Source organism: Haliotis rubra, unplaced genomic scaffold (genome assembly GCF_003918875.1).
Source record: "Haliotis rubra isolate DU_JTF1 unplaced genomic scaffold, ASM391887v1 Scf13, whole genome shotgun sequence".
In the NCBI taxonomy this organism is placed as follows: Eukaryota; Metazoa; Mollusca; class Gastropoda; order Lepetellida; family Haliotidae; genus Haliotis; species Haliotis rubra.
The window spans coordinates 101,733-113,148 of NW_025765225.1; positions in this window are offsets into that span (position 1 = coordinate 101,733).

Genomic DNA, 11,416 nt, shown 5'->3' on the forward strand with positions numbered 1-11,416 from the left:
AATGTTGTCTATACAGGGATATTCCTTTAGCTCAGAAATATAACTTCCCAATAACTTTTATATTAAGAATATAATATCAAAGTTGACAAAAACTATGCATTTATGGCATATATTTAATCATTTTAAATAAATTGGAGTATTTTCTGATCAATTGAACTTTCACGCATACCTTAATGAAAAAACATTACGGTATGAGTGAAAGTTCGAGAGCAGGATGAATCACGGTCTTCATATTCACTTTTACTGAGGTGTAAGGAAACTCAGCGTTCAGTGTTATGATCTGAATTTAGTGTTTCTGGATCAGTGATTGAAATGCGTTTTTGCAAGACAATTCCGATATAGCTGCCAAACCGTCTACAAATATAGATTGGTGTGCAGTATTGCCCATTTTTTCTTAATGTCAAACAACAAAACGGTAAAATATTGAACAAAATGTAGAACATGTAAACAAATGAAACTATTATTTACATGTCGGATTCTGAAATAGTATAGGAAACATTTTGGTTTGATCGGCATTCTATAAATTCGTGCGTAAGTAAGGAAACATACAACTTTATGGACAGCAGTAAACAAGAAGTTGTAATCCATACAGTTGCATGCTCTATTACAATAGACTTTGTTATTGGGTTTAGGTTTATGCTGCTTTGGGCAATATTCCAGCAATATCACGGTGGGGCACACATGCAATGGGCTTTACACCGTGTACCCATGGTTGGAATCAATCCCTGTCTTCGTTGTGACGAGCGAACGCTTTATCTACCCATCCGCTCAGACTTTGTTATTGGAAATAGTACTTTTAGCGAGAGCCAAAGGAGGCAGGCATTTGAGAAACTGACGTCTCTTTTCGATGCTATTACCATGGAAATTCTGCCTTCATGAGATCGGCAATATTTCAGCCTTATCGTGGCTCTCATTTCAGTATATGAAAATATTTACTAAATATAGTTTGAATATGGGTCCTATCATCGATGGACATGTTAATAACTAGAATATCACGGGTACAATTTATAACTAGTTGATAGCAGTTTAAGAAAATTAATTATTGATCAACAACACAATATAAAAATGGTTAACAGATCATCATTAACTGAAGGTAGATCACCATACCAGGGACCATGTACTATTGCTACCTGCATGGACCCTGGCTGGAACTACACCTTTCCCTCAGTCTAGCAAAAATCAAAATTACGAATATACTACATTTAAAAAAGTCAGACATGCATGCATCAAACGCTGTTGAGCGTTCATAGCATTTTAGAGGGACAATTTGTTTACGTTATTTCAACCACCCTCAAGGGTACATCTGCTCACAATCTAAGTTATTTATTAGCATTATATTTAAACTGTTATGTAAATTCCATTACAAAATGTATAAATGATATTACCTATTGGTCAGAAAGACTTATCAGTACCCCAACACCGACCACTGCCACACCCTCTCCCTCGCACACACACACACTCCCTAACATACATATCGCTCTGGCCCATAGACCCGACATTTGAACCTTTTAAACAGACACCATGTGTATGTCAAGAAAGACACGCACGTTATTAGTGGTGCTCAGTCATTGGTATCACCTCACCTCACCTCACCTTCTAATTATCTCAGTACATTATGGCGTGGTCGGACGCGCTAACGAACCCAATGTGACAGTTACATTGAAGATTGATTTGAATAATCTTTGAATGCGATCAATGTCTACAGCTGTAATGGATATAGTGCGCTGTACGTTCGTGCTTTGGTTGATAGATATGTCATCTGAACAGGTATGCTTGATCAAAAAGTATTTTTTAAAGCAAATAGAGTATAATATAACATCTAAATAGGCTACGCTATAACATTAGATAACATGTTGATTAAAACAATTTGTTCACCCCTTGCGCATCGAGCCAAATTTGACCAGCTTGTCACACATTATCCGCAAAGTGCACATTTTCTGAGATTTAGTGGTAGGAAAAGAAATAAACAATTATTATGATTTAAAAGCGTGTCGAGATAATCTAGGATACGGTCTTTCAGAATCTGTAATTGATGGACACAAATGACAGTATTATACATTCATGTTGACAACCAGGTTTAGAATCAAAACTGAAAATGCGCATCTATACTATTTACTTTAAAACCACAACAAAACCATTGGGAATCACAGTTAATGTATCTGATCAGATATAGTGAACGTATCTAATGCTTGAAGATATCATTTCAAACATTAACAATTTCAATGCAACATGAATAAAAGACCAAATGAAACATTAAATAAGGCTAAGGTTAATACTGGGATATCTTTGATTACAGATATCTATGAACGAACAGTTTTAACGTATCTGATGATTTTCATGATCACGAGCAACGCATCAAATATTGTCATCAATTTGATTTGAATAATCTTTGAATGCGATCAATGTCTACAGCTGTAATGGATATAGTGCGCTGTACGTTCGTGCTTTGGTTGATAGATATGTCATCTGAACAGGTATGCTTGATCAAAAAGTATTTTTTAAAGCAAATAGAGTATAATATAACATCTAAATAGGCTACGCTATAACATTAGATAACATGTTGATTAAAACAATTTGTTCACTCCTTGCGCATCGAGCCAAATTTGACCAGCTTGTCACACATTATCCGCAAAGTGCACATTTTCTGAGATTTAGTGGTAGGAAAAGAAATAAACAATTATTATGATTTAAAAGCGTGTCGAGATAATCTAGGATACGGTCTTTCAGAATCTGTAATTGATGGACACAAATGAAGAAAGGTTTTTAAAATATCGACTGGTGAAAAAGAGTAGTCATTTTGTTGAACGTCAGATACGTTAAGTAGGTAACATATTTCAAACCAGCCAGAAAGAAAACCCGTTGCAACTTGCGAACGCTAGATAATTAATAAGAATTTCATACAACGCAGGACAATAACAAAATAAGTAGAACAATTGCAAATATGAAAAACAAAAACAATGATTTTCCATGTTTTATTCTAAACGTTTCATGTTTCAAATTTTCAGTCAATTAACATAACCATAACGAGACGTCCAATGCTGGCACGTACTTTGACAGTATTATACATTCATGTTGACAACCAGGTTTAGAATCAAAACTGAAAATGCGCATCTATACTATTTACTTTAAAACCACAACAAAACCATTGGGAATCACAGTTAATGTATCTGATCAGATATAGTGAACGTATCTAATGCTTGAAGATATCATTTCAAACATTAACAATTTCAATGCAACATGAATAAAAGACCAAATGAAACATTAAATAAGGCTAAGGTTAATACTGGGATATCTTTGATTACAGATATCTATGAACGAACAGTTTTAACGTATCTGATGATTTTCATGATCACGAGCAACGCATCAAATATTGTCATCAATTTGATTTGAATAATCTTTGAATGCGATCAATGTCTACAGCTGTAATGGAAAACTGTCGCTGAGTTTTCCCTATTGCATCCTCAATGGATCCTCAATCACCACACAAAATGACTGTATTACCCAAATTTACTAACGTCAGGAAATACTCGTTTCATCCGGCGGCCATATGAACGTTTGAAATCTACGTATCATCTGGCCGTCAGATTTACACACGTTTAAAGGGGTGTTAAAATAAACGAACAGTCGGCTCTGCATTTACATGTACTTCACAGGTGTGTAAATCTGTCCATTGTTTCCATGTGTTTCCTAACATGTGTAACAGATGTAAATGCTGTGATTGTAGGACATGCATTTCAATACCCTTGAAATCTTGTATGACCAGGGTTAGGTTTGTCATATATTTTTGTACATGCGTAAATGGTTGGAAATGAGTAAGTATAGTGTTACAAGATTAGAACTACTTTAACATGTATTTCAATGGTGCTGTAATGTAACTGTCACATAGGGTTCGTTAGCGCGTCCGACCACGCCATAATGTACTGAGATAATTAGAAGGTGAGGTGAGGTGAGGTGATACCAATGACTGAGCACCACTAATAACGTGCGTGTCTTTCTTGACATACACATGGTGTCTGTTTAAAAGGTTCAAATGTCGGGTCTATGGGCCAGAGCGATATGTATGTTAGGGAGTGTGTGTGTGCGAGGGAGAGGGTGTGGCAGTGGTCGGTGTTGGGGTACTGATAAGTCTTTCTGACCAATAGGTAATATCATTTATACATTTTGTAATGGAATTTACATAACAGTTTAAATATCTGACCTTAGGTACACTTCTTATATATGCTATACAAGGAGACACTGCTAATTACAATAAAACACAGACGAATGTGTTCACACAGACATGAACCGGTAGGTCCCTAGTTTTAGTGCTCACTTGTATGAGTTATCCGACTGATCATAACAAATTTCATTATCTATACTTTCATAAAAGATTATTACAATGTATTAATGATTCCCGGTGTAAATTACTGTTGTAAATGTGTGAACATGCACATATTTGGTATGACCTCTTTTTGATTCGGAATACAGGTATTATTCCATACGGACGTTTTCTCAAATTTCAGTTACCCGACGGAATATACTGTAGACATATTTTGTTTCCACCTCTTGGGTAGACTAAAGAAAATTGTAGTGATTGCAATTAGCTCATAATTTTCATATTAGACCTATTTTGTTTCCATCTGTAGGGCAGACTATAGGAAATTGTAGTGATTGCAATATTCTCATAACTAAGCAGTTTCGATAATTGTTGAAAGCTTACTACCTGACAGCATTATGTTGCTCATGCGTTTTCTGCTTTTGCTTTTTGCTGTCTAATTTGTTATACATTATATAATTATGTTAATAATTTTGGTATCTCAATATCATGGAATATAATATGTACTTATTAATCCATCAAAGTACCGAAACGTATTATCTGTATGCTTTACTGTTATTGGGTGAAACTGTTAAAAGTACCTTCGTACAGAATTTCGTGGAAAGAGAAACAGAATCAGTGGAAAACTAAATTGGATAAAGATCGCAAACAATCATTATTTATATTCCACTTTTTAAATAATCAGTGTGCAGATCATGTCACTAACATACAAACTGAAGGATATATGGTGACAAAGCTGGGTTCAATCTTGAATGTATAATAAATGTACCAACAGTATCAAGGAATGATGGGGTACGCTCGTGGTTAAAGCGTTCGCCTGTCAGGTCAAAAACCGGAGTTTGATTCCCGACAAAGGCACATTAAGACTGGAAATATATTATTTTGATAAAAGGCAAAGATCTTAATTTCAATTGAAAAAAGAGACGAAGTAATTTGGAAGATTCACAGACTAACAACATCTATATTGGGTCTACAGGTGCAGGAAGCATCTTCAATTATAAAATCACATTCCACAAATATCAGATAAAGGTTTAAATGACATGCATATTTATTGGTATCTTGCCAAGCTCTGTCCTCTCTCAATGCAGTATAACCAGAGTGCTGTGGTCACTACCTCCGGTGGCCAAATTCAGCAATCCCATTACTTTAAAGTATTTTCTTACAGGCATATATATGCAAAGTTAACTTTTACGGGTATGGAAAGAGTGGGGGGAAACACGTGCAAAGTATTAGTACGATGACATTATCCTTCAAAAACATCATATGTACAACAATCACTTATCATTATGGCATTACAAAAAGGCCATATTTCCAGACAGCAAAACATCACCTTTGGCTGGAGTTCCAAATAATTTGACACCGAAAGCCTGTCAGTTAACGCAAAGGAAATAACCCTTGTGTTTTAAAGTGATAGTCACAATGAAGTGTAGGTTGCCATGCATTTTATATTCTGTCTCACAGTCCTTGAACCACATTATTTTCCTTACTGTTTAGTCTGTCTCACAGTCCCTGAACCACATTATTTCCCCTACTGCCAAGCCCTCTGTGCAATGCTAAAGCCTTAAATGAAGCAAGTCTAGATCTTCTCAGGTCCAGGGTCTGTCAACATCTGCAAGAACCCTAACTCACTTTGGGGGTCGGGTTACAAAGTAAACATATCTATAGCTAACTGCCATGGCTCGCCGGACTGAATCTCGTGTCTCCCTGGGGCTCAATTTAAATGGGCTTGTTTGTTTCTATAAAAATTATATATATTCAGACACTAAGCGTTAGTCTATGTATTTTCCGATATGATGGAAATACTAATATTGACCAGATAAAATTCTAAAGGAGCCTTTCTTCAAGCTGTGACTAAACGCCATACATAGCTAGAATTGCTTAGATGATTGACTTCATATAAGGCATCACAGATATTTCACAAACATGGTACAAGACCCTTAGCCTCATTAGCCTATTGCCTCACCACTTGCGAATTAAGCGTTGGCAGATGCATGAGATGTAAATGTTACTGGAGATGTTGGTCCCGCCAGCTGTGGGTGTTTGGTATGGCTCTCCATAACCCGAACCCTGCAGTGAGTTTTCCTAGAGACGGAAAGGGAGAAAATATCGTTCTGTGACTATGGAAAACCAAAAATGTGGACAACACACCATTGTTTGGGTCTTTTAATTGTAAATATGATTCAAATAGCTTAACCTAGATTTCGATATCCTCCGAATGCACATTTGGTTGAAAATATACATTCATCCCGAGCCAAGGACGAATGTTTATATCAGAGACCATATAATATATTATGGTCTCTGTTTATATATGATTAAAAAATGTAACAGCACTAGTATCCATTTTGTCTTTTGTCTTCTACCCGTCAGAACTAGATTAACAGCTAGTCTCTGATATGAACATATTTTACAGAAAAACAATTGATAGTAAAAAAAGAATATTATATAAGGAAAAGGAGCCCTGAGACTTTCTCCTGAAGCTGTGGAAATCTGGACTTGCCATATTTTGTAGACTTGAGTGGGCTTGGATATATTTGCTTCAGGGTCTGTATGACAGACGACGTCCCAACACACGCTCAGTCACATGTGTCTCCAGGTCACGAAGAATCAGTGGTTAGAGGCCCGTATTGCAATTCTCGTGCGTTTGCCAGGCACGTAGCAAGCCAATTTTTTCGTGTAAGCCCTATGGGCTGCAAAGCCTTATATTTAGGTGGTATTGAGGGCTTGCCCAACTTTCATTTTTTATGAGACCTGAAGAGTTATCGTTTGACGTTTGATGATTTCAATAGCTTTAAAATATTGTGGAAAGACTTCCGCCTGTATCCCCCCTTAAAATTCATTCTAGTCAAATCATATCACCTGAATATATATTCCTCTTCCGATAAGGATGAGTTTTAACGTGTTTTGTTTATTTAATCTGAACATACTGATAGACATATAAATGCCACTCAAAGAAAGTTTTCCTCATCGTTAAAATTTAAGGGGGAGGTGTGTGTGTGTGTGTTACGGACGGAAGTCTTACCACCATGGAAATTCGAGTGTGATTTCCTCATATACAAATATGTTTGGACATATTTTATACATGTCAGCTGCATTGATACAATACCATACATCGAGTATTTTTGGTGTTTTTTTCTAAAATAATTGATAAACAAATGAAAAATATACAACTGCATTTCAGTGATGATTCACATATAATCATGACTGTAACGAAACATCCTCATACATGTCGATGGAAAAACAATCATCACTGAAAGTTATGATATGAATAATAACCTGTTTACTGTAAATGGTAATGCTTTAATCAAAGAATATTGTAGTCAGTATGATACATAGAGGGATTTCCACTTTTTAAATGGAACGTGTGTGTAGGTATTTTTGGCAAGAATTAGAAGAAAAATTATTTTTAGCAAAGATCATGTATATGCTCGAGCTGTTTTTTATAATGGTAACTACGCCCCTGTTTGCATGTGTTGTTGACGCGGCATGGACTCCTTGTAACATCACTATTTGATTATGATTCACAAACACATGCCCATGATATGGTCGGAATCACGCCACGGATGAGCAGATACTTATCATGAAAACAGGTTTTTATGTAGGTGGCTTGAAACTCGCTTTTAAAAAGGCCTATTGGTTCGATCACAGTACATTTCGTTTTACAGCTTCTCCTTTCTTAACATGCTCACGTCAAAACTGATTTAAATTCTAATCACAGATTAAAGAATAACACAATAAATAGTATGCCAAATTATCGTTACCATGACAACCCTGTGATATTTCACCTTATGTAAAAGAGTAATGCAGATGATACTGTCGGCTGTAAATTTTGATAAGTTGCTTCATCGCTATCAATGAACACTGGGTATCTATACAATTATATGTGTGATCAAAGGCCATATGATAGATTATGTGGTCTCTGGTGTGAAGGAGGAGAACTTGCGTCGCTAGTTTTCTCGATAATCTGAACACATGTATGTAGCGTGAAACCGGCAGATACTTTAGAAGAAAGTGTTTGCCCTACCTGTAACAACGATGTCCCGTGTCTATAAAAGGGATATAATGTGGAGATGAATGACATGTACTTTTATCTTGGCCCGTTTATGATGATACATACTGCGATCTTTCACAATAATCCCTCTGGCTATCAGATTGAAGGTACGTTTTAAACATAACCGGTATTTCTATTATTGTATTTATAAAGTTCTTCGAACGTTCTCCATATACGTCCGTCATATACATCGTGCACTACCCTTTTCTCTTTTGATCTTCTTAAACGACTGTTAAAAGTTCGAAGAATCCTGGTCAAAGTAGAAAAGTCTTAAGACTATTCCCTACAATTCTGTAACTTACACATTGTACCCTAAATGGGTAGAGCTTTCGTTCGGGGGAATATCAGAAGGACAACGATACAGTTATTTCCAATGTTGTAGAAAGATCTCCACTTACTTAGGAAAACACTGAGATTTTGTATTCATGTCGGAATGATATTTTCAGCCCCTGTCAGATCAGAACTTGAACATGCGATGTCCGCGTCTGTGTCAGACTAAAGGCCTATAAACTGTTTAGCAACACTGGGGCGTAATAGCCATAGATCTTCTCCAAACAAGGGAATATACATCTTGTGAGAATGACTTTTTCGACAGGGAAATTTACAGCAATGCGACATCACAATTACTTACGTGATATTTACTCGCAATCTGAGTTATGGGTCGTCAGTTTAAACAGGACAATATAGACGAATTTCACAAAAGGCACGGAGATCCAACATGTCTATGATATACTCAGAGAACGCACCCGCCTGTGCTATCCGGTCATAATCGCTACTCGATAAAAACAATTTTTCATTTCATGTCTCACAGAATATATAATTTGATTTGGCATTGTTTCTTATTGTATACTTTTGCGTTAGTGAAACAAACTTTAAAGTTTATGTATGGCGTTATTACAGCAAAGGCTGAGCGAATGGAAAATAACATGGTTCAGGCACTGTGAGACTATTAAGAAGGTCACGTGCAGTGCAATAATATTCCAATTATGTACTGCCACAAAATATTTTACTGTAGATGCGCGAGCTGAACAGACTTACGAAATTACGAGTTGGTTCGTGTAGCATGTTTGACTGTGCTCCAAGAGAGACAAAGTGCTATTCTTTTGGGGCAGCTAGGGACACTTGCGAGGACAAAGGGGCAACGCATCGCCCTTGTTCACCACTGAACCTTTCAATCCCTCGAAACATGCACCTCACAAGATTTGCCAACACCACAGACAAGGCGTTACTGATACTGGTAGCAAGAGCGAGTGCAGCTTAATAAGGCGTGTTAGCTTGCGTAATACCGCTTTCTTTGTCAGGCTCTTTGGTGATAAGAATATTGAGGTCACGTGAACGTTGATTTCAAACGTACTAAAATGTGTGAAAGTGAAATTACATGAGCCAAGTAATTCACATGATGGAAACATGATCATCTTGCTTGAGTACAGGTAACATGATGGTGTATGAACCGTTCATATACATACCCCTGAAATCCGGTATGATACATAAATATCTAAGGTGTGTAAACATTTGCAAATTTGAAAATTTACATGTGTTTTCCCACCTAAGTAAATTCACATGTTTCCAACCCGAGTAAACTTAGAACGAAATCGGAAATTTCAGCACCCATTGAAATTCAAAGGAATGCATTGGAAATACTGTATGATTATGTATTAAACGGGGTATCTGTTTTGAAATTCATATTTGGAAATCCCTGACAATCCGGTCAGGGCATACATGAACGAGGTGCTTGTGCATACGAAAATGTACGATGAGCATATGTTTCAAAGGTATAGATTCATATGAAATATATGCCCGAAGTTAGGAAATATCTGAGAACATACGTAAACCTGGTCATGGCATGTATTTCCTACTGTATTTACGTTTATTTCAATGGTTTAGTATCCGGTTTTTTGGTGCTGTGAATGTAGCATGTAATATCACTGAAGTTGACCCAAATTTCATCAGGCCGAAATGGCCACTTGAAAGTAGGGATTTTCCCCTTTCCATGGGTTTGTTCCATAAATGACACCTTTGCATCACAATCTTTTGTGTCTACCTCCACGACCATTCCAACAAACCATTCTTTTGTCGTAGACTGCTGCTACAAACCGTCCTGCCTCTACAACAAAGGCAGATGATGGTATTTCGGTAGGCAAGATTGGATCTCTGTTTCGTGCATTCACTGCAGGATGAGACCGCCAGTTTGCACATAATGCATCTGCACGAAAGCAACCCCGACAATGGCAGGACACATCTCTCGAATGTAGAACACCGTCAACTATTCCTTTGTATAAAAAAGGTAAGACTGATTGCCCTGGGAATTATAGACCTATTATACTGCTTGAAGTAACTGGTAAAATATTTTGTAAAATTATCAACAACAGGTTAAACTCTTGGGCTGAAAGGGAAGAATTCTTCGTTGACGAGCAAGCTGGGTTCAGGAATGGTTTCCAAACACATGATAATATATTCATTTTTAATGCTATAATTGACAAATATCTTTCACTTTACAAAGGTCGCCTCTATTGTGCATTTATTGACTTGAAGGCCGCTGTTGACTAAGTCGATAGGTGTGGTCTCCTTTACAAACTGGCATGGCAATGTGAAAGGTAATACCTACAGGCTATTGAAAAATATGTACCAAAATGTTAAAGCTTGTGTGTCGATGAGAGATGGTTACAAACCGGTTTTTTTATTGTTTATCAGGAGTTCGTCAGGGATGCCAGTTGTCTCCCTTTCTCTTTTCCTTCTTTGTCAACGACATTGTTGAATGTCTATCTGCTGATGGTCAGAGGGGTATCAATCTAGACTTAGTTGAGCTGTTCATCCTATTGTTTGCTGATGATATTGCGCTTTTTGACTTTACAGTTATAGGTCTGCAAAAGAGGCTAGACAAGCTAGTTTCGTATTGTAACAAGTGGAAATTGAAAATAAATATTGATAAAGTAAAGTTATTGTATTCAGGAAGGCTGGTCGACTAAGACATTAAGAAAAGTTCCATTTGAATTGACAGTTGCTTGAAATTGTTGCACCATATAAATACTTCTCTTCCTCTGGATCTGTGGTAT